We start from the raw sequence: 25,345 nt of genomic DNA, 5'->3' as shown, positions 1-25,345 counted from the left end.
ATTTCATTCTTCATGGAATACTATCATAACTGGCGTGATCGATGCGCGGATAATTCATAACCGGAAGCAAAGGTGGAATTTTTCAGGCAACAACGAGCTCCTCATCGCACCCGCATTTTCAGCTTCATTTCTCCCCGTCCTCGAGATCGTTCCCCCTCGACTTTCACGGTTTACGAGTTTCCTTCTGGTCCCTTAGTCGCTGCTCGACGCAAGTGAGAGAGGAAAGGAAAAAAAAAATCGTCTAAAGGGGTAAAAAAGCACGAAAAAAAGTCAAGTATGGTGGTGAAAGAGAAGAGATCAAATAAGTGTAGACAGGGATTAGAAAAAGAAAACCAGCGAAATGAGGTAAAAGGAAGGGAATGAAGGGTGAAAATGATGAAACGTAAACGAAGGAAAGATAGAACAGGTGAAAAGAGACGAACAGAGAACGAAAAGGGAAAAGTTAGAATCGTGACCGAGTTGTCGTACTTGTAAAGCCTTGCAAGACTTTTGACGACACCAGACACGAGAGTATAAATGCGCTTGCAGCTCGTGCACGACGTGGAACTGCACCGGGAGTAGAAGGCGACCACAACACAAATCAAATTCTTTTTTGCCAAAACTTCCGTCGGCCGAAGAATGGCCGATGTTGCCGGGTTCCCGTGTCTCGCTTAATTCGTGTTCAAGACACGGCCAATTTGAATGCACTGAGAACTATCGCTTGTCGTTGTGTCGAATTCTAACGAATAGACGTTGCGATTCTAATTGTAAGTGTTTTGTTACGAATTATAATCGAATTACGAATATTTACACATTTACGCATCTATACTACTGTAACGACAATTCCGTTTTATCAAATATCGATCTGTGTTCAGGAATATGAACTTGCGTAAAATTGTTATAGAGTCTGGGAGATAATTTTACGACGTTGAACTTTCTATTCTGGAATCTTTCGCTCGCAAACTTTCACGAGTACCCTTTGAAGCTAATGATAGCCAAACATCAAGTTCTTAAAAAACTGAATATCCCCCGAGAAATTATAGAGTAATAAAACAAGTATTTTATGAATAAAGAATTCGCGAATATTTTTCGAAAAATAGCAAGCAGGGTGTGTTATGAAAGAAAAATATTCAAATTTCCCAATTTTGAATTTGAAAGGAAAGCATATCGGAGGAAGAGATCTCTCAATAGCACCGGTATACAAATGAATATGTACGAATAAACGATTATTCAAAGAGCAGGAATAACTTTTTCGTACGTTTCTCCATACGTACATTACGTATATATATATAAAAGTTTTCTCTCGGAGATTTCGGTTCAAAAATTAGTCTTCATCTGTGACAAATTGCTCCAACGAGGATATCTATGTCTAAGGAATTATATATCTATAAGATCACGTCTGAATAATAAGCATATTTTCCCGATTTGAATCTTATTTGATGTTTAAATACGTATTTTAACTTGACAGTTGAAATGGAGACTTTTGGTAGATGCAATATACAAACTGCTTAAAAATAATCGAAAATTACACATTCGCATAAAACCTACAGCATGACTAACGTTGTGGCAATCGATAGTTTCAAAATATTCAACCGCACATGACAAAAATATATGTGTAATGGCGTTTCAAAAATGAGAAGATAATTTTGACGTACTGAAAGTAAAAATGTTTTTCCTAAAAGAAAATAAGAAATGTTACTTGTCACATATTTATTCTCTATAGTCTTCATATTATATATGTCGGAGATGTAGAGACATCGAACATTTCTTTTGGAATACCTCGACTCGAAGTGACGCAACTGGTCGCTGAACGTAGCCACGATCACAGGATGAACGTTTTAACCTGACAGAAGAAGTACCGATATCGAGGGACACGTTGTATTAACGGGCAAGCCCCGGCCAGGAGCAATGTCGGCTCTACGCAGGACTGCCTAGCAACGGCACCTGGAATTTTCTTGATATTCCTAATCAATATGTAATTGACAAATGAGATCCAGGCAGTCCTTTATTGTGATCTCCTTGGAGAGTTCACTGATATCGGGGGCTCAGTCTAAAAGTTACAGAGCGACACAGCTAACGTTATTAGCGATACAGAAAAAATATAAACTATTGTACAAAGAGTTTCCCGTCGACCGTGAATTCGTTTGAACCCAAGAACATTGTTAAAAGCGTTCGTTAAACTTATTTATTGTTAAACCTTGTAAAAGTCATATCTATACGTGTAATATAATTTAGTTGAGTTAAACAATGGTTAATCCAAATGAAGAATTGATACGCACCCAAAATTCTAATGATAATTCGACACAAAATTCTAATAATAATTCGACATATATATCTCATATTATATATGTCGATTTAAGATTGGAATTTTGAGCGTTCGACGAACCTTCACTCGAATTTGTCATCGTGGTTACAGCTGGTGTTTATTGGTACAAATATGTTGGCTACCAATGGTTACAAGTAATCGCGGCGATCGAGTGGTCGAGATGTAGATGACAATGGATTCAGGTTCGATAACGCGTCCACGGTCAACGGGACGACGAACTCAACGTGATACACGATCTTGGTTTCACTCAACGTAAAAGTAGCAATGCTCTCAATAAACTCTCTCAACTAACTCTCGATAACTCTGTCAACAGCTAACTCAGTAACTAACTAACCCGGCGTCCAAATGGAACTGCTCTTATATAGTCCTCTCCCCACCTCTGGGGTCGATCTTTGTTTTTAAGGAGAGCTGCATAATTAGTCCATCCCTCTGTTATTACACGTTCCTCCCGTGACCGTGGCTACGTTCGGTGACTCATTATGTCACTTCGAGCCCAAGTCCATCGTCATAAACCTTGAGGTACCCATACGCTTATTTCTTATTTTTAATACTTAAGTGTAGCTACAGTAAAAGTCTGGACTAGGGTATTGGGTTTTTCCCAACCATTCCAAAAGGGAGGCCCCGATGTCCTTTCATCTCCGACATATATAAATATTATATATATACACATATATTCAACGTCATTCGATGGCATTCGGCAATGCAGTTACGTTAGATTCAACCACCGATTGACGTTGATCTTTGGTTCTAATTTACTGTATTCTAATTTACGACATTCTACTCCATGGAATGATATTATGTGGCAGCTGGTTGCATTCGTCTCAAAGAAACGCTACTATATTAGAAATAAAAACATGTAGGGTTCCATTTAAAAAGATTAACTTGACTTTAATATCTCCCCACTACTACAGCTGCAAGAAAACATATTTTACACCGCCTAATGCCCCCCTATGCCACGCAACTTTTGTAAGAACAATTTTTTGATAACTTTGATCCCTCGAGAGACGTTTCACCGTTTCTGCAACAGTCAAGCAAAACACTCTGCATACGTACGTATTTATATCTAGTCTAACACGATTAAATAACTTCAAATATATGTAATTACAAATTGAATCGCGATTATTAAATAATTTCGCAGAGAAACACGATACGCGATACAACTTTTAACAGAACAAAAATGAAAGCAAGAGGCAAACAGATTATTCGAATGTACTGTATGTTGTGTAAATCCAACTGGAAAACTGTTCTTTTTTTTTTTGTATTTTACGTCCATCAAATCTCTCAACGGGCTGACTCAACCAAAGTGAACAAATTCTCGTTTGATATCCTATATATTTCTCTGTGACAAAATAATACATCCGGTTGGAAAAAATACTGATTTATTAAATTCTACGCAACTAACCGAACGAAATATCTCTGCTACTATGCCACGATGGTGGCGTAATTTAAACAAAAAATCCTGAACCGCATAGATGAAACATCGAATAAAATATTCGCCAACTTCCACTTGCTTTCAGCTTGACATTTCCTATGAAAATTACATCCTGTCTGACAAGCTAAATCGATATGTTTTCTAAATTTTTTAATATCGAGAGTACTGAGAACATCGAGAAATATTGGATTGCAAGGGATCATAACATCGCAAATAATTAAAATAAAATTATAAATAAAACATACATGTATACAAAGAGATACGCGATACTTTCGCGCTGTTCTCCTCTTATTTTTACGAACTTTGATGCCTTTCGTACAATTGATTAAACCATCTTCTGTTGTCATTCACCGACAAATCAATTGAATATTGTGTTATAACGAGAGACAGGAATTTTCCGTGGACCTCGGTTTGTGGATAAAATGTCCATCACGAAATGTCGCGTATCGAATACCTCGTGGAAAAATATTTTACTTCGTGCTGTTCGAAATGACATTGTTCCTTTTTTTCTTTTTGTATGTCATGCACATTGCGCAGCGTTAGATACGATACGCGAATGAAACTGCGATAAAATTTACCGGCGCAGGAATTTGTTACGACGAAATAAGTCGAACTTGTGGAAATATTTTACATGAAATTGCGCATTCTTAATTTTTTAATTTTTAAAAACATCATTAGATCAAACGCATAAAAACGTCGGAATTGTATGGAAAGAAGGAAAAATTAAACGTGAAACTCATGAATTGTGAATTATATTAACAAAATTTTTTGTTCAACAGAATATAGTAGATAATATTAAAATACAAATATCTTTGGGACTATTATTATAATTTTGTTTGCATACGAGAGGTAAAAATTGTAATTCGCAACGATCGTTTGCTATCATTCGGCGTTCAGAAAGTAATAATTAAATGGAACAATAGGATTTGACGCTGGTACAACGCAATACGGTGAAGCACAATAATAAAATGGTGATACTATTACTATTGATACTTGTACGTGTATATATACGATACTAGTACCATTTTCCTCTCTCAGATATAAAAACTCCACGGGAAACCGTTCCAAACACCATCTCACCCTAAAGTTTGCATTATCCTATCCCAGAAACTTAAAATTTCGTTCGATCGTAAAAAAAAAATCGTGCAAAAATAAGATACGGGGAAAAGACGACAGTGGAGGGTTCTCTTCTTTCCGGCGGCGGCTCGTTTCCAGTGTTACGTACGCTGGAATATGAATAACGTCGACCGGCAGGATCTAGGAAATTTTATTTCACCGCAATGCTATTACGAGAGACTGGTCGAAAAAAAGGCGTACCGAGAGCCAGACCAGGCCCGTTGCTCCTACGAGCCACACCAGAGGCGTTCTATCGCCACAGAGGCGAGAGATGTTCATGAAAATTCATACTAATAACGATAATTCAAATTTAAGCTTGAACCTAGTAATTCGGCTGGGCGATGAATCCTGACCAAAAAAAAAAAAAAGAAGAAAAGAAAAAGAAAGAAAGAAGATGAAGCAGAAGAAGGAGAAGAGGGAGAAGAAGAGAAGCTGAACTTTACGGAAGATCGTTAGGAAAGGATCGATCGATATCTCATGGCGAAGGCGTGAAAATTGAGCGGTTCGGTGAGTGGCCAGTGGCCAGGGACCAACGACGGAAACAAGAGCAAATCGACGAGGTTCGTCGAGATTGTGGTATTGTACGCGAGATATGCTCGAGTTTCAGGTTGCAGCTAGCTTTTATTCCGTTTCGCTTCGTCCGGGCTACCACGAATCGAGGGATGGTCAACACGAAGCAGGCGAGATTTCGTTATTAGTTGAGAACTGCGGAGCGTATTTATGAAATTCCAGGTTCAACTTGGAGTGGCGAAGCAGCGCTAGATTCTACGGTGAAAATATATTCCACTGTTTCGTCGATAATGATCGTCATTGTTCTACAGAAAAAGCCGATTTGCTTCGTTGCTAAGAGACCGAATGATTGCGTTCGTGAAACTCGATTCGCGAGAGTACGAAATTGAAAACGTGAATGTGTCTCCTCCTTGTTTAATTTGATAAGGTGATGTAAGTTTGCTTGCTTTTAGATGGTAATTTTGCCTCCTCTGTGATGGAAAAGCCGAGTGATTTCAGTGGAATTGGCTAACAGAAATTCTAACTTTCAACTTATCTCTCACTGTATAATGGTGTATAGTATAGCGCTTTACAAGTTCTTCTGCATTTCTTTCCTGTAATACACGTCGTAAAATATTTGTCAATTATAATTGAAATTATTCGATTTATGGCTTATACTGTACGCATATGAAATTATTCTTTCTCCGTTGCTTTTGCTCTGGATGAATGTTAACGTCATAACCTCTAATGCTTCCTTAACTCGATATTCTAGCCGTATAGCTTCTTACGTAATTAGTCTCGGAACATCTTCCCTGCCATTAGTTCATGATGCATATAAATCTGTGTTGCGTCCGCTTTCGCCGAAACTGCAAGCTCATCGATTCGTTGTACGTCGTAAAGCGATATATCGAAGTTGGTAGCTATTATGTGAGTCAGTGAATATTGGACACTGATTAGTGATAGGAATTTCACTTACAAATAATTTACGGACTTGAATCACCATAATCAACCGTTATACTTTATCTTTGTTCCTTATGGTCGATAACGGAACAACAATTTTTAATAAAGTTAATCAAGTGGTAGAGATTAACTGAGAAGATTAAACAGTAAATTTCGTAAGTAGTAAATGCGAATATAGAAAAACTTAATGAAATTGAAGATACTAAAAGCAACTCGAAACTGCTTCGACCCGTGTTTTATGTAAGCTATAAACTGCATTTTAGAATAAACTTGAAATCCTTCTCTTAACTTTCCTATGAATTATAGCCGTATTAAAGACTTTTAACGCCCTATTGATCGCTTTTGAACGAACGAAAATTAATAAATTACTAGTTACGTGAAATCTTTCATTGAACGAATGCGAAACTTAAGGGTCCATCAAAGATCTATTTTTATTTTATCAAATTATCATTTTATTCAAATACAAAATTCAACTATTTCAATATATTATTGGATGAACTAATAGCGTAGCGGTAATAGGATAATGTTCTTGAAATTGAAAGCTTTTTCCAAGATTTGCTAAATTTTTGATTACTTCTTCCTGCTATGCTCGACGCGCTTAATTTTCAGACAATCAAAGATAACAAAATATACGATATTTTATCAAATTATTTTATTGCGAGCGATGGATATAAATTTTCATATATAAAAAATTAAGCGTGCCGGTTTTACCGAATCCATATAAATTCAAACGCAGCAGCAAAACGTAGAACTGATTTGAAATTAAGACAAATGAATCGCTATTAAAATGCAGTTGTTCTCCCCCGCCCCCCCTCCTTCCCTCCTTTACCCTTTATCATCTCTTCTACCCCATAAAAATTAAAATTATTATGTTCTCTATATACGGTTTCGTAGGGAATGTCACATAAATCTCGCGAGGGAGATTAATTCATTTCAACTGAAATTATTTTAATAGCAACTGCAGTTTCTCGTGAAATACGTCTTCGCGAAGTATGCATTGTGCTCTTTAGCAACTCGAAACAAGTACAACTATGATTTATGACATTATATGAATGCAACATGATATTTTATCGAGAAATATTCCTCTGTGATTAAAGAACATACGTAATTTCTATAAATTAAAAACTTACGGTATTATATATATATATGTATATAATAAAGATAAACGAATTAAAAGTCGTACGCTTTTAAAGAAGAGTTCACAACGATTTACGTAAATCGTCATATAGAAATAGTTTAGAAAATTATCTATCGGTGTTAATTTAATACATTTCCAATGGACGATAAACAATAAACGCGTGAAGTAGAAAACGGAACATTAAATTACAAAGAGTAACAGGTAAAAATTATTACTACGTTTTTAATGGAGATGCAATCAGCAATGAACATGTCAAGTACAATACGGAACTCTACATCAAAAATAGAATAACAAATGGAATAAAGTACAATTTCAGAACAATAACGACCTCTGTATAAACGACCCGACAGGAGCCTTCTAATAGCCGATAAATTGAACCGTGATATGAATTACATGACAGAAATACACGAAAAAAACAAAGAAGGAGAAGAAGAAGTAGAAGAAGAAGAAGAAGAAGAAGAGCGCGAAATTGTATTATGATGCACGTAGGTAACATTTAAATTGGTCACGGGGTACAACGATATTAACCTCATTCAACCCACATGCGACCATGTGGCCGCACGAAATTCATATGTATCTTTCTCATACGTGATTCGCCTTTTAAACCGATCTATGATATTTTCCTTTCCTATCTCTTTCTCTTTTTACATATATTTCTTTCACATTGTTGCTTGTATCGAATTAGGGCTACTTCGTCTATAAATACAACGAATTTACGGTGTATTCTCCCATTCTTTTCCCTCCATTTATCCTCGACTTTGTAATTAATCGAATTAATGGAACGTTGCGTTTGAATTATCGCGGACAATGAAAATTCTTTGCAATCCTTTGTGCGATTAACCATTGCTCTGTTGATTTTCAGAATGGATTTTTAAGAACGCCTTTAATAATTTCACGAGGATCGTTGCAATTCTCTCGTTGCAATTTGCGATAACGATACTTATTTCTAGTTCGATAAAGAGCAGCCTCGTACATTTTGCCACGAGTTGAAAGCGTTTTTAAGCTCGCGAGATGAAACCTCGTTGGCTGGCTTGCATCCGAAATGAAAAATTATAACGGGTTTTAATAATATATGGACGTTGTTGATCGAGAAATTAATTATAGAAAAAGCATGTTTCTTTTTATTTTAACGTGCATCTTCCGTACATCTTAAAAGCGAATTACTAAAGGAAAATTTTCGTTTATTAAAAATTTCGTTTGACGTATTGTACTAAAACACGAATTTCTAGGCAGGTGTAACGACAAGGAGGTACTATAGATTCTTTTAGCTCCTTGGAATTTATATCAGACGGTTTTATATTAGATATTGTAACTTCGTTACATGGAATTTTTATGACCAAAAGTATGTCACTGAAACAGTGCTTTTCCCGTGATTTATTGTACAGAGGAACCTTTCTTTGCGTATGAAAAAGGTCAGTATTTAATTGCTTCTACTCAATCACAGTTTCTATATAAAGTAAAGATGCCAACAATTCGTCAAAGATCCGCTTAAAATTCAACATTGAAATTCAATAAAACAGAAAGATAATAAACTAATCATCCTACTTGCGAGATTACGTTACTTGAATATCAATTATTTCCTTTATTTACATGAAATTCCAATATCGAGAGGACTCTCGTCGACTTTTGAATCATTCGAGAAATAAAATGGCACGAACGATCAAACAAAAGGGTTCGTTGGAAGTCATAGTCGTGAAGAGGAGGAAGAGGAAAGTTCATGCTTCTTGTTCCGCCGAAGGTGTCGAGGGTTTTAATTTCATGGGACGTTAAATACGTTCTCGAAGATGAAAGAGAAAAAGAACAAGAAAGAGATCGTAGAGCATAAGAAGGAGAGAGAGAGAGAGAGAGAGAGAGGTTCCAGAGAAAAAAAAGACGAGAGAAAGCATTCTGTGGCCTTTGGAGTGTAACGACGATCATTACAGAAACTTCTTGAACCTTTTATGATTCTCGATGTTGTATTAATTCCGATGGGTCTCTTTGTTTCCTAGACAAGTATCCTAATTTATTTGATGTTCAAATTACTTCAAGTTTTCTGCTTGATCGAAGATTCTTATCCAAATTCTTATGAAGATATCCTATGAAAAAAGTTTCTTATTTCCTCTTCGCATCACCTAATTCTAGATTGTGTCTTGACGTTACGTTAGCTTCAATTGAGAATTTGTTCATGTAAAGTTTCAAATTGTAACCTCCGCATCGTGGGCACAAAACATTTCATAATTTTCTTATTCAAGCACAGTGACAAAATAATGTATCGATTATTTAGAAATTGTTTAATTACGATTTTGTACGTGCGATGAAATCTTGAATAAGAATACTACGTGATAAAATTATAAAATGTCAATGTCGAATATTGATTGTCATTTTATCTGTTGTTATTTTATATGTTGTTAATTTCGGTTTAAAATATCCGTATACATGGATAATATCTATTATACGATAAACACGAATACATATTTCATCCTGCTGTCACAATGATGGGAAACGCATTAAAAAGAAGTTTTCAATTATTCGGAATATTATCATTCATATGGAATAATTTTCAGAAAAAACATTTCAATGGAGACGTTGAATCGTTTAAACGATAAGAAGATTTCATTCAAATAAGTTGCCGCTTCTTTTAGAACACGTGATAAGTACATTGTTCCTAATTCGAATTTCCTCGTGCCCCATATTCGTCTGTCGATGGTCTACTTTTAATTATGCAGTCACCGCTGAAACCTTTCCGCTAAAAGCGTACATTTTTCAAAGGAGAAATTTCATAGAATTTCATCCAACAGAAAAGAATACGCGGTCATATCGATTCTTTCGGAAAAAAGAAGAAGATGGTGTCTACTGTCTTTTGGCTTGAATAATTTCACCATCATTTATCAGTGATTGAATTTACGAACTAAGTCATTTGTCAATGGACTTTTAACGACCGTTAATCGTACAATATGACTTGCAAGTTGTCGACTTTAGTTATTTGAAAATCATCGACCATAATTCTTAAATGTTCTAAATTCTAACAATTTCCAATTTACGTGCACTATCTTGTCGATAACAAACGATTTATCGATAAATTATCGCAACAGAGTTTGTCAACAATTTGCTCGTGAACGATTCATTCCTATAGTTCAGCTATTCATCGAACGATATAGTATTATAGTACAACATTAGATACATTGCAAGGTCATATTAATAAATAAATAGCAAGCTGAAGTATTAATTACTTTTGTGCCATGACTTATTAGGGAAACATAATTCACTAACGAGCATGATTATTTAATAAATCGAATTCCTGTAATAAGTGGCGATTTCAGGACGAAGCATACGTGTGAATCGATACGTCGTGATTTATTATTGTATCATAAAACTATGGAATCGTCGATAAATTGCGAAACATAGACAAAATGTTGATTAATCGTTCTATCTAGTATATTATTGTTTATTTATAGGTCGTGCCATTTATCAGTAAAATTATTTATGCGCCTAAATGTTATAGAGTCAGCAAGAAACTTATAAAACTATTATCTAATGAATCGTACAATTTAATACTTAATAATTAATGTTTATATAATCACTTGATAGATCGTGAATGACTAGCGAATTACAGTTAATAATCATAATGTATTATATATATATATTAAAAATAATTTATATATACTTAGAAATAAACTGTAGATCATTAACACGCAGTGGATCAACGGTGCACTACAAGTATCTCCTATATTTCGTTTATTAGTGATGCATAATTTATCACCAGGTGGTAATTTATTACACGACGATGGAATATTAATGAATTCTGAGTGATCGCTATGCAATCAGTTGTTAGTAAATTATAGCTCATAGACAAGCCTGGCGTTAATTTAGAAAATTAGGCGTGACTTGTAATGAATGAATTAAAGGCCAGTTAAAGATCTGGAAAATTATACCATCGTTCTACCAGCTAGTTAATTTAAACAAAGTCATATTCCTCCCCTTAAAAAGACGCGAGAAATAAAATTGTCACGAGTATGTGAAATTAACAATACATTTTGTACATTTCATTCTAGCCTCATCTACCGTCGGTTAAATTAACCTAAATTCATTTAGCAAGCTGAAAATGAATTCATGTTACGCTACTTCGTGGAATTTCAAGAATGTCACGAATTCAAAATTGAAAATGACAGAACTTTGTGTGACGATATTAGTTACGTAACGTTACAACGTTTCACTCAAATCTGGCACAATCGATGCACAGTCAGTTTCACGTAAACAATCGCCGCTTTGTGCTTTTCCCTTAATATCTATAATTAATGGCTGCTCTGCAGCAGAGGGTCCTATGTAAATTGCTCGAGATTTTCAATACGTTTGCAGGACATAAATTTAGAATTTAGAATGTCCGCCGTATAATAACGCGTCTTATAAATTATTCATCGTACGAGTGATCGTTGTCTCTGGTGAAATAGTAATAAGGTAGAAGTTACTAATGTCGTGCTTTTAATTCGAGCTTAACTCCTTTCTCGGTCTAACGATCGTTCGTTATAACAATGGCTCACTCTCGCAAAGGATCCTATCCGGAGAGGAGCAACTACGCTGTAACGATGTATAATGTCGCGTGGCTCAGTCCTCTATCCTCTTAGAGCAATTCCGTCGTTTAATCCAGAAATTATCCCGACGACGATTCAAGTGCCGGTGAACGGAAAAATAGAGGAGTTTCGTTTAACGCGACTCGCGATCAGATAAACCGGATCGGAGCCAGATAACTCTGAAAAGCTACAGTTCCATTCCAACGACGAAATGCTTTTCAAACTCATCTAGCAAGGCAATTTATTTAGTATAGTACTTTATTTCTTATTCATTTGTATCTTATTATACGGTTATAAATTCGGTTATAAAACGTATAATTTACAGTGAGAGGCAAAAGTATTCGTACAGTTGGAACTTTGTATACTATATCGTAGTATACGTCTGTGCCATTAAATATATTCAAGTGTATGTATTCTTTAATTACTTTCAGAAAAATATGAACTTGCATAAACATTCGTAGCTATATTTATAACGTCTTTATATAGAATTTTTCTTCAACTTCCAACTTTTTCTTCTTTTTTATTTCTTTTTTTTTTTTACTTTTTATTAACTGTGAATATTGGAATATAAATCTTATTAAAAGCTAGAAAAGATAAGATAAAAGAGAGATAATTATAGAAAGGCTAATACAACGCCGAATTACAGAAAGGTTAATACAATTTAATTTGAAATTAATCAATATACTGAAAGGTCAGTTTAGTTGAATACGTAGGATTGATATCGAAATTAATTAAAACACTTGAATTATAGAACGATTAATGTAAATTACGCACTGAAATTTGCGAAACATCATTTATTGTATATACACGTAATGAGAAGCGATTGAAACTAGATTTCTACCGTACTGTGTTCCTAGCAGTTCTTTTTACTAGTTTAAAATTATGAAACTATAGTGGAATCGTGTTTCGTAAGATTTATAGGAATTAATGCGCGTCATGAGCATCGAGTATCGCAGAAAGTATGCAATTTAAGCGGACATTCGTAATTCGATACTATATTTAAATCGATTTAGACGCATTTTCAAGCGGAACAAGTATTAAACTAATATATATATCAAGCAGACACGATTCCGCTTAAATTGTCTGCATGGAAACACAACAGAAGATAATGCAGAAACGAAAATTGATACGTACGATGCTACAAAATGCGACCGAACGTGATGATTTCGCATGAACATTCTTGCTAGCGGGACAATTGTAAAAATTTGATGCTATTGAAGACCCGTGGTGGCTGTAAATACGATAGGAAACGTAGTCGCATGTACAATGTACACGTGCACGCTTCTGAAATTGCTGAGGAACGATGATAATTCAAGATACACCACCGAGAATAACCTGCGATAGCCACATATCACGAAAGTTATGGCGTTCCACAGTGGCACCAGGTTAGACGAACGAGTCGATTTTTCAATTTGCCTTTCTATTTAGTGTTTGTTAAATATTATTGTAAAGGAATAAATTTTAATCTTATGTGTATTTTATACAACGTTCAAATAATGTAAAACAGTATCAAATATGATACAGAATAGAAATAAAATATAAAATATCAAGGATTTGTAAAATAGATATTAATTATTATAATTTCTGAGAAAAGTTATTTTTAAAGCGCAAGAATAAAATACTACGTTATTTCGATAATATCTTGTAAATTAGTTAAAAGGTGTAATTTTACGAATAAAGAATAATAATAATTGCATTCATCTATTACGATGTTGATTATTCAGAATAATGATTTAAGTAAACCAGCTTGTATAATGTATAACTTTAATGAAAAAATTCCCGGAGAATCTGCTTTTAAGTCTAATTACGAAGCAAGTATATAAATTTATTAGCCCCTTTAATTTATGTTCAGAAACTTTTTTAATATCATGCATTGTAACGTTTTCGTATGCGGCTTTAAATACTCTTCCGTAATTTCCCGTCAAATCCGATGTTGATATGAAAATTCAACACGGTAATGTATTTGCTTACTATTAAAGTTCCATGTTACACGAGCAAGAAATTAAATTTATTAGCCGAGCTAACTTTTTTAAGTATCCAAATCAAAACTGGATGAGACAGGGGAATCGATTTTTCATTAACTCTCTTTTTAGCGTATTCGGTAAACGAATACATCCAGAGATCGTATTAAGCGCCGTATCTACAGGCTGATCATGATAATTTACAAAGTACCACGATATGAAAGAAAATTGTTTCTCTTAATTTTATATATTCCTGTACCGCATGCGTGCGTGTTTATCTTTTAATTACACGATGTCGATTACTTCGAGAAATTAGCACAGTGAATTTTCTAGCTTATGTGGAAAATCTAATGCGAATGAAAATATAATTGAAATGTTATTAGATTCGAAAAATCGAAGCTTTTATCAAACGTCATATCTAGTTTACATAAATTCCTATATCAAACTATTTTCTTAAGAAATAGAGAACGAATAGTTAAAATTGCGATATTCGTACGCAAAGTGGTCGATTTCGGGAAGTGATTTTACCATTTCGTGAAATCTGTGTCACGCGTTTCGGTATAATCGCGCGTTTAAATCCATTCAAGTTCTATATAATATCGCGTACCGTTGTTATTAACAAATTTTATAACGATGTCGTTATCGACGCTACGTATGCATATTCGTCCCACCGTGCTTTTCATTTCTATCCTCTTAATACACCATTCGAAATGATTTTATTATTCTCCACTCGCAAGCTCCCGCGGGAGACCACGGATTTTCGTTAGAACAATTCTCTTCGAAATGAAAAAAGAAACATTTCCCTCGGTTAACGTCTACCTTTAGGCTATGGATTTTATAAAAATTGTATTTGTAACATGAAAAGTAATTAATTTTTATAGCCTTTTTGATCGCTGAGGAATAATTACGAATGGTGTAAAATGGTACGCGTCTTTATATTACAAAGAGGTCCTTTCAGTTCCTTGTCGCGGTTATTTTTAAACAGGCGTAAAGCCGCGTTTTCACACGTGCGATACGCTACTCCGAGTATTCAACGAACACGTGCGCTGAATATTCATTTTAGAGACGATGATACTACATTTGGCCCCCTTTTAAAGGTTTCAAATGCGTTCTGCGACTTTGGTTAGAGCGATGAAAACGCGACTTAAGGATGCTGCACTCTATCTTACCATAGTTAATCGTTTGAAGAACATGCGTTTTCTTAATTTCATCATCAGAGTATAAAGCGCATTCTACGTCTTTATAAAACTATTTATCATCTATATAAATTGTATAAATCAAGGAGAATAAAATTCGTAGAAAAATCGTTGATCCTAATTTTTATCAAATACGGTAGGATACGAATGAAAAACAAATGGATTAATTAATGGTTCGCCGAACATCGTAGCTGAATTAATAATTTTATGTTTACTTGCTTGTTGGTTCATGTAGGTAATTACGTAATTCTTCATTCATCCATTATAATCGTTGTTAAATCATTTTAGCTGAAATTTGCAGTTAAATTAATTCTGTTTTATAACCGGAGTTTTCTTGGCATGAACGCATTTTCATGGAAATTTAGATGCAAGGGAAGTAAATGGAATTTCCGAGATCTTAATGAGAAGCCAAGAAGATCTTGCCTTAATAGAGCGAATTTCTGTGACAATTGGTAGTCTGATAAATTACGGATAAACGTGTTCATAATCTTGTTATCATAGTCTGCTTTCTCTTATTCTTAATGCGACAAATTAGACTATAAATACTTTACGGTATTATTTAAACTGGAATTATTTTTAGAAAATATTTAATTAAGACGCTGTTATTAATATTGAAGAATATGTAATATCAAATACATTTTCGTATTCGTATCTTTTCACTGACAAAGAGCGTTTAATTTATTTTTAGAACGAGCGTTTGCCTGGAAACCATCTTTCTAGAAGTATTTAGAATTTTATTCGACGATAGGACGAACTTAATGCAGATTATAGATAGTAAATGAATTTTTTCCAATAAATTTTAATCCAATTAATTTTGTTCTATGTATCATTCTGTTTCTACTTGTTCTACTGGTTCTACCCTTTAAAGTTTCGTAACTGAAATTCTATAAACTCATACTTGTAAATGTTAACCAATGTTACCAACACTCTCACAGTTTCTACTCTAAACTAAAAGACTACAACAAAATCATCAACAAAAGTAAACTAATCAAATTGAATTCATTTAAACAGGAGCATTATTTCTGTTCATTCACAAACCATTCATCAAACTTCAGAATGACAAGTTTATAATAGACACGCTGACTACTTTATCCTCCCTCGATTCGAGCTACGATTTTTTTTTCTTTTTTTCTTTTTTCTTTCTCTTTTTATTCTTGCACAAAGCGTGTAGCAATTAAAAGATAGGGCGTGTGATTCGTTTGTTAAACATTTACGGTAGCTCCTTTCATGGTTTTACGCTATTCCTTTCGTGGTTTTACGGTTTTACGCATTTTGCTCGGCTTTCAGCCGATCTTCGCTTGGCTCCTTTCAAATCGTTGTGAATGAAATAATGCGAAATTTTCTTCGGTACAGTATCACCGCTATTTCTCCCACATCCCTTACCTTCGCTACGACCTGGTTACGAAGAAATGAATTCACGTTCTGAACTTTACAGCCGGGAAAAATAGAACGAAAATACTTAACGCGCCGCGGCGGGGGCCAGACAAAAGAAAATTCTTTAAATTGCTTCAGCGGTAACGTGTTTGGGAGAGTTCTTACACGGGCACACGATGTTGCGAATTAAACTGCGATGAGTTAAGTTTATACGTTCCCGTGAATTACGCCAAACCGTTGCCAGGGAATAAACGATGCTGCGATAAATCGTAAGAAAAAAGAAGGAACAAGTCCGTAAGAATTAATTTTTATCGGCACGTAAAAGTCGGTACAAACGTTTAAGCGTTCTGCGAGAAATCTGAATCGTACGGTATGCGATAGTTGAAGTTTTTGACAGCGTTGTGTACATTGTTTGTGATATGTAACGAAGCGTCTAAATTAACGATTAGAATATTCATAAGGAAAGAAACATTCTATGAATATTAATATTCCTATTAATTTGATGCGTAACTCGTAAATGAAATTTAGTTGGCTTGTATCTTGTGTTATTCATTGTTATTCATTTACATCATTGGAATTCTGCATTCCATAGATGTAATAGGATTTTCAGGTATATGTAATAGGATTGACAAGCGCTTGGATGAAAGTGATAGCCTGGAAAAATATTCGTACAAATTTATGCTCCATTCACGCTTGACCTAAATCAAAAGATATTTCTGTCTGACAGATCTTCACAAATCCCCGATCAATTCGTCTCACGCTATCTCTTACTTGAGTCGAGAAGTTTTTCAACTCAATACTTTGTCAACATCTTGATAATTTCAAAAATGTTGCCTGAAATAAAAGTATTAATGTCGTTCAACTGTTACTATTTAATATCTTTTCACAGAACTTTGTCGATCAATCATCTATGTTTAGAAACATCTTTGATTATCAGGTGTCAGTAAACTAAGAAACTCACCAAAAATATACTTGTCAAGTCTTCCTCTAGTGATCTCCATATAGAATAGCATGACGTTAGATCAAGTACAATCATCTTGATGAAAAAAACGCGGATGTTAAACAAAAAGCGAATGGACCGAAGGAAGAAATCGTTGCGTTTGCGACGTGAGAAATCTCGAGTCGTCAGAGAATTCACCAGTCGACGGGATATTGTCTGACGAATGCTTCTGTCCTGTTGTCAGCCGGGTCGTCAGATCGCGAAATCACGCCGCTGATATTCTGTCGTGGAATATTTTGGATTGGAGCGCGGATAGATCGGGGTCGAGGGTGCTCCTGTTGTACGCTCGCGCGCGCACGCCTTTCGAAGGTACGGTTTTTCGATATCCAGAGGTAACGCCGGAAAAAGCAGGTCGTGTCGGTCGTAATCGATAAGGTATCGCCGTGCGAGAAACTCGAAAACATTTAAAACAACTTGGCCGCCAAACAAATATTCGATCGGTGAGAAAGCAGCTTGGTTCTTCAACCTGCTGATCCTCGATACGATTGTATTCTCTGGCTACTTACCGAACGAACGTTACCCAGAGTCTTTTAAATGTACCGAAAACTCGACGATTTAGCTTTGAGCAATGATCGAACGAAATAAGTCTGAACGTAGATGTAAGGAAGAGAAAAGCAAGAAAATTTATCGTATTCGGCTGTTTGAGAAATTCGTGGCGCGATTTGATCTTTTTAGAATCAAAAGTTTTTTTTTTTTTTTAATAATTATTAAATCCTAATTTAAGATCTTTCAAATGAGTTTGCGCTTGGTAAAATTTATTCCAATTGTAATGGATTTTGTCTTCCTTAAAAAAAGATTGGGAAAGTGTATTTCCATTGTCAATAATTGAAAAAGACTATTCGCTTCACAGTCCAAGATACACTTGGTTCTAAGAGAGTTAATCGTTTCTAATAGTTTGTCTAGTCTTAAATATATCTTGGAATTAAGTGGAGATGCAATTAATCGTTCTTTGGTCTGAAAAACATTCAAAGTGGTTTTATTTCAATCGGCTGGCGAAAAATGTGTCGGAGACGTTAATTGAATATTTCGCTGAAGAATTTCCTTTAATCCTATATCGCGTTAAGTGGAGAGAAGATTGTGGACTTTTCTACTCATGCTTAATTGGCTGACACGTTGGTTCTCGGTGCAGGATAAGAGGGTTGTACGCGTTTAATCCAAGCCCACCTAGGATCACCGTCCATAAATCAAGATGATCAAACATGTCTCGACGAGTAAAGTGTAATGATTATGATCTACAAGTGAAAGTGTCGTGTAGATAGCTTCTTGTAATGAATCCCCTTTATCAAGGTATATAGTTCTACTCAAAACATGAAAAAACATATACAGAAATCGTTCGATAATCGCACAAAAATCGAGACCCCAGTGTTGCAATTGTGCAGAGTTAGAAACAATTTGATTCCTCGAAGCTGAGATCTTAGATGTAGCGAATATAGAAAAGGACAAAGAGAAAGAGGGACTAAAAGTCGAAGCGTTCGGCAAATATTAAAGGCTCGCGACAAAATGACACTTTTAACTCAAAAATCAACATTTTTTATTTTCGATTTGTCATCAATGAAACTTCTACCGACATATTTTTTACATTTTCCTGATTAAAATGACACCAAACACCGTTATAATTTGCAGCATATTTATTTACCTAATAAATGATAATTAAGTACATATCAATGAGTAAATGTAATTCAAATTATATCGTTTTTGGTCTCATTTTAATAAGGAAGATCTCATTAATACGTTAGTACGGGTTTCATTTTTAAAAAGTCAAAAATAAAAAGATTTCTCTTTTGGATTAGTACTTGGACGCATTGTACTCAGCGATACCTGACATTGAATTATGTCACAGCACTCGATCACAGCGGGCCATCGAGCTTCTTGGTGCAACCTCCTCCTCGTAGGGAGGATGCCTACTGTGCAATTATCGAATGTTTCCTGTAGTAGAAAAAATTAAAGGTGGTGGAAAGATACCTATGCCATCCACAAAGGCGATGCCGGATGTACTGTGAACATGACGAACGTAGAACAACAATTTACATCTACGAAACATTGCAACGTACCTTTTCACAGAGGTACATGACACGAAAAAATCATGCAATACAAATTTATCGACGTTCAAATAGAATATATCTATTTTGTTTGAAATTAAAGATTCGATCGTAATATTTATTTGTGTAATTGAATTTAAGTAAAATCTATTACGAATAGAACAACGTATGTATCTTATAGATTAATTATAAAATAATTACTATATAGAGAATTTCGAAATTTTATCATAAGAAATTTTATGAAAAAATGTTCGATGTTTCAAAAGTTCTAACCATTTTCGTAAAGCGATACAGCATAGACAGAAGCCTTAAAATATATCGGCTACACGCATCGGTTTTTTCGCAAACAGCCCGGACCATGACGCGTTAACGTTCTGTTATAATATTCTTTTTGTATATCCATCACGAAAGTGTATCATAATTTTAGAATTTTATGAACGTCACGATCTAAATTTAAAAATTTACAATTTACATCAAACTTTGTAATTACTAAATGCGAAATCTTCTCGACGTATTGTAGCAAATCGGACATATTTAAAATTAACTTACAGATACGATCTGTTACAAAGTTCGTTCAATTTAAATCTAATCGATGTAGGGAATTTTTTATCGGAATTGAAGCTTAGCCTTGCTTCTGAAAAATTGAAATATAAACGAAAATAACACACAAAATTCTTACGTGTACAATATGTGTGTCGATCTACCTATATTTAAAAGTAGTACAGAAAATAGTTCTGAGTCATTTTTTCATACTTGCACGTATCTATAGCCTATCCTCTGGTGATTTGAAACTTTTACATTCTATGGAAGGCGTACATCAATTTTAGCAGCAGCTAAAATTTTAGGATCAGCCGGGATATTGGGACAGAAATTCATACAAGATATGGAATCTAGAGCTCGCATATGCAAAACCAGATGAATCTGCTTCGATCAAAATTGAAATACACCCAGGTGCGGTGGTCGCATGGCATTAATTATTGTGATATAATATAGGAATTCTCCCGAAAACCGCTATCTTGTTATTAAGTTAAATGACACTGTGTCACGGAATTCGAGATAATTAAAAAAGGCAAACGTTTAATTAACTATCAGTGTCTTGTCAATTTCAGTTTTTTTTTTTTAATTCTAATTTTAGCATTCTTATTTTTTCCTCTTTCTTTTAACGGAATAATCGATTCTTGAAACTTTGATCGCTTATGAAACTAATTAATATAATTAATATTTTTATTTTCAATTCTTTCCTTTCGTTCGTTATGTTTCATAAGCGTCTATTTTATTTATTACCATTTTTAACATTAAAACTCTGTCCGCTATCTTACAGCCGGTTAAAATACCCGAGGGACTGTGACACGAATATTTTGTGACTCGAGACAAATTGCTACGATATTATTTGCATAATGAAATTCATGAATTTTCTGTCGTCGATTTTAATTGCGAATGACGAATAATGAATTGGAATATGAAGTAAAACGGATCTATTGTGTGTAAGTTGAATATCGATTTCACTGCAAAACGAGACGATATTCTTCGGCAACTCGGACAGTCTGTCTGAATACGTGAAATAAAGCATAAAATAAGAATTCGATATTCCTTCCAATATTTTTACTTTGGTGTTTTGAAATCTAATGCCATGTTCCATTAAACGAGGAGTTTACGAAATTTTGAAAAGCTAGACAGCTAAAATACGTTTCCTTGCTAAAACGAGAGAAATTAATACGGTAGGTTAAAACGTTATACTGGTCCTCTTTCCCCACAACATTTTTGCAAAGAATTAACCAACCTTTGTTGATGAAACAAGCAAACAAGAATCGAACGCAATTTATATGCAAACTGTAGTCGGTATCACGCAAACTCTTCGATATAAATATTCTTTTGTTCGGTATTCCGATAATAAACAATCGCTCTCATAATTACAAGCTTTCATATATTCCGAAAAACTGTTACTCGAAGGATATCCTTTTCATTGTATTTATAACAATCGAGGAATAACCACGGAATAGAATGATGAATTAGGTTGTGTAGTAAGTTCGTTCGTCCTTTGGTGTCATATTTTAAGAACTATCGTAAAGTTGTTACTTATATTGGCTGTAAAGGCCGAACATACTAGTAATATGGGTAAACGTTGTTCATAAGTGCATCGATAGTATAATTGATCTTTACGTTAATAGTATACTTAAATCATTTACTAACAAACACATAAAATATCCATTGTTTCAGTATTTAGAATTTTTCTTATGAGTAATCATCAAATAACTTAAACGATATAAAGATAACGGCAGAAATTTTTCGATAAAAGGAGAAAAATTTTAAAATCACAGTGTAGGTAAACCACTTAATTTATTTGTAACAGATATACAACAAACTAATCTTTACGTAATGCGTTGATTAAATAAATGTTATATGATTATCTTTAACCTTCCTTTCTCTTTTTAATGCGAGCTTATCGCACGATCTAATAGAATACGATCTAAAAGAGGAGATGTAAAAGAAGAAAAGTGGAAAGTAACGTTTAAAGGCTAACTAGGGAGATCGAAGTATTCCGTATGCTCGATAAATATGCATTCGAGTTCGTTTGATTAATCGAATTTCGAACAGACGCCTCGCTAAGATATTAATGAATTTTCCGCAGCGGGATTAAACAAATTGGCCGTCTCCGCGAAACTGACGAGCAATCGACATGGGATCTTGGCCGTTTGAATAATTGAAAAGGGGCGAAGCCGAGCGTGTTGGATCAGAAATCGCTGAAATGAGATTAATTAAGCTCAGTACGCTTGTCCGCTCGCGCACACAAAATGACAGCGGCAGCGTTAACAACATGTAAAGTGTATTACACGGCGAGTGTTTAAGTGGATTAGTTTCTAATTTCAATCGGAAGTTTGACTTGGCCGCGGCGTTCGCGTGAATCCGCTCGATAAATGCCTGCGATTAGCCCTTTAAATATTCCACATGCGTATACAGTAACTTTCAGAAGGATCATTATGGACCAACTTGGATCCTTTCGACCACGGGCAAATATTCTATTTTTAATATTAAGTTAGAAAATTATTCGTGTGATTCGTACTTAGGGATTAGATAACCTGATAACAAAGAATCGAATTACTCTGCTAGAATATTCCATCAAACATCCTTTTACATGTACTTTGCAAGTAAGCTACATTTTGTTGAAAAAGGAGCCTTATATCATTAACGTGTTATCGTTAGACGTGTCGGCTACAAAAGAAAATGCTTCCCTTGCTTTACATGATTTCCTTGTTTTATAGTAACGTAGACACGTTATGAACAGAGTAAATACTTTTCTTATTCCACATCACTGTACAGCACGGAAAGTCAAAGTCCTAGCTTGATTCTTTAAGGTCCACTTTCGTAATCTGATACCAATTTTATCGCGGATTAACTTAAAGCTGTGTAATATTACGTATCTGGACTTTGTACGCTTAATCCGCTGTTATAAATACATTGTCGTACAATTTGACCAGCTTTTATACGATGACGTATTAAAATAAAGGATGCTGATCTGATTCGAAAACACGCGTTACTTGATCTTTTTATTATAATGTCATGCGACATAGAAATAGTTACATACCTATTACTATAATTGATACTATGAATATTACTTCTGTAATTATATCGTTGTATTGGCAAACAATCTATCCGAACCAATTATTAGCTTTTTTATTTCTTTCATCAAAATGGAAAATTGCTATCGAGCGTAAACTATTTTTCTCGTTTCCTCGAACAATGGAAAGATCCAGTTACAGGGAGTTAATCAATGTCTGTTGTCGTATGTAAAATGGAAATAAATAAATTTAAATAAACAGTGATGGCCACTAGGTGTATCCACCGGCGCCACAGATTACTGGCCATCTATAGAAACCGCTTAAATCCCAAGTATTCAGCACTGGAACGATAAAAGGCGCCGATGCTACTTGATTGGACGTTTTAATTGCGTTTCGTTAATTCCAGTGTGATTAATGCAGCGATCGCGGGATCTCAAATTCCGGTTCGTTGCCTATGAAATGAGGTGGTAATTTTTATAAAACCTTTAACAAAGGCGTGTTTAAATTTAGAGATACCTGTTTCGTCTATTTATACGAAATTTTTCACATTTATAAAAGAAAGATCAAATATGGATAAGTATAAATTTCTCGTAGATTACGTCTTAGAATACGCACGGATATTCTCATGCATTTTAAATCTATAAATCTATAAATTTATAAAAACATTCGTTTCGTACGAAAAGATAACAATTATACTTTTTTGCATTACCAAGCCTGACGAAGAAGGTATTGGAGAAAAACCTTATCGAAGCTAATTATTTTAAAGCAGATCTATTTTCTCTTCTATCTTTTCGCCCGTTATTAAATACCAGTTCAATCAAAGTTGAGCGTGTCGTGAAAAGAATTTCACCTAAATCGAAACTATTGAACCAACCGATTACAGATTATTTAAATCAACTAACTATTAGAATCTACAAAAATTGAGAACACATAATCAAAGTATAACCCTGTCAGTATTCAGCATCATTTTCATATTCGAGAAATCATTTCTTCGATAGAATCGTGTTTCGATGTTATTTCTATAAATAATTATGTTTGAATTTATTCGGCCAACATCGGCAGAAACAGTTAAAGTAAAATTTTGAAAAATGATTAATTGGAGACACGAAATGTTAGAAGAATAAAATCGATGGGACAACGGTGGGTTTTCAATGAGCAACTGTTGTCCGAAGAAAGACGATGATTAGAAATTACACGCGTGAGCTCTAACAGAAGTTCACGCAGTGTATGTGAATTAATAATCATGGAAGACTGATTTCCTCTCAGAGGAATTAATGGCATACCAGGGGATTAATTCGGTTTGTTTAACTCAGTATCGCCTCGACATTTGGCTTCGCTTAGTTCGCAATTACGTATACCTTGACCTATCCATTTTACGCTGTGTAAATTTAGATCGGTATGTGTAGCGTAAAACGAGCATAAGGATATCGGCGCTATACCGCGCAATATTAGGACTAATTAATTATCCCGTTTGCATCGGTGATACAACATATAATTAGGATACCGATACCAATGACGCGCGTATTTACCTATCATATATTATCGGAGCACGATATTGTATCATTGAAGCGTCTCTTTATCTTTTAATCGTCAATTTGACCGTTAAAAGCTACGACAAGCGAAATTTCATAGCGGTACGTTTCCTCCTCTATTTTAAAAATCAATGAAGTTAAGCAAATACGATTAGATGGTTTAGGATAACCTTTAAGAGTTAGTATCTTACGCCAGAGGGAAAGAATTATACAAATTTTCATATTACAAATACCTTGCATCGATGTTTTCACATATGCATAACGTATGTTTTTTTTTTCAATTAATAAGAATAATTTTCCTTCGACAATTAACTCGCATTTTACAGATATAGAGATATAGACCTTCCGGCTTTAAATGGACCGAGTAAAATCATTTTAAAGAAGAATTCATAGACAGCTGATATCAGCGAGAATAAATTGTTGAACAAAATAAAAATTCATAAAAATTGTAGGAAGTCTGTGATTTTAAAATATAAATTCTATGTATCTTACAAGATACATATTTTTCTGGTAAAATCAAATAACAAATACCCATACGTACATCGAATAAAGTGAGATATTGAAATAACTTACTTCTCAAATACCATTCAAAAATATTACTTAAACAATATTATAACAAGCAACGAGTAGAATAACAATTTTAAATAAACATGCACAATATCCAATCTTGATTTGTATCACATAGTGTATCTGATAATA

General features: G+C 34.5%; 1 protein-coding gene across 11 annotated transcripts in view; it reads left to right on the top strand.

Moving 5' to 3' along the window:
• Positions 1–25,345, top strand: part of LOC122572712 (collagen alpha-1(XVIII) chain) — a 344,291-nt gene that overhangs the window by 286,437 nt on the left and 32,509 nt on the right. The window lies entirely within an intron of this gene.

Source organism: Bombus pyrosoma, linkage group LG11 (genome assembly GCF_014825855.1).
Source record: "Bombus pyrosoma isolate SC7728 linkage group LG11, ASM1482585v1, whole genome shotgun sequence".
Classification (NCBI taxonomy): Eukaryota; Metazoa; Arthropoda; class Insecta; order Hymenoptera; family Apidae; genus Bombus; species Bombus pyrosoma.
The sequence above is the reverse complement of the archived record's forward strand: the minus strand, read 5'-3'. Positions and strand labels throughout refer to the sequence as shown.